Here is a 716-nt window from a genome sequence, read left to right on the forward strand (position 1 = left end):
AACTTAAGTTGGTTAATTTTACAAAAAGAACCGAAAATAGGTAATCATGTAATTTCATTTTTTTGTTTTTGTTTTTTTGTTTGTTTTTGTTTTTCGTTTTTTGTCTTTTGTCTTTTGTCTTTTGTCTTTTGTCTTTTGTCTTATGTTTTATGTTTTTTTTTCCTTCCGTTGTCCAAAGAGGTAAAACAGCAGTTGGAACTTGGAACTGAATTCGGGTTGTCGTTGGATCTTATGTGGATTGGACTTAGGAGTAGTATTTATGATTATATTATAATTTATCATAGATACGGTAGTATCTTATATATCCATCCCTATATATATAATACTCCTACGCTCCCTCTTCACAAACAGCAGCTTCCAAAATTTCATACTCTCTTCCTCAAACCCTCCTCAACACCCATCAGAACTAGCGGCGGCGCCCCATACTCTCTCCCTCAAACCCTCAGCTCCCTATTACATCTGTGAGAATCCTCAACTCCCATCAGAACTAGCCGCGGAGCCTCATACTCTCTCCCTCAAACCCTCACTATTACTTCTGTGAGAAGTAGCAGCGGAGCACGGTGGATCGTGAGCGGCACCGACCAACGTAGATTGCAACTTAGACACCGGGCTGCGGAAAAAGGTTTTTTTAACCTCTCTCTCCATCTGAAAAAGTCCTTTTTCTTTCATATCTCTCCGATTTAGATCTGAAAAGTATTTCTTTCTCTGATTTTCTA

The 716-nt window shown here is 38.5% G+C and overlaps 1 protein-coding gene across 1 annotated transcript in view; it reads left to right on the forward strand.

The window, feature by feature from the left end:
• The first annotated feature begins 205 nt into the window (after positions 1 to 205).
• LOC122082842 (putative F-box protein At5g55150) overlaps positions 206 to 716 on the forward strand; it is a 4,113-nt gene continuing 3,602 nt past the window's right edge. Inside the window, exon 1 of the mRNA XM_042650629.1 lies at positions 206 to 622. The gene's annotated coding sequence lies outside the window, so the exon portion shown is untranslated. The remainder of the gene's footprint in view (positions 623 to 716) is intronic.

Source organism: Macadamia integrifolia, chromosome 6 (genome assembly GCF_013358625.1).
Source record: "Macadamia integrifolia cultivar HAES 741 chromosome 6, SCU_Mint_v3, whole genome shotgun sequence".
Lineage (NCBI taxonomy): Eukaryota > Viridiplantae > Streptophyta > Magnoliopsida > Proteales > Proteaceae > Macadamia > Macadamia integrifolia.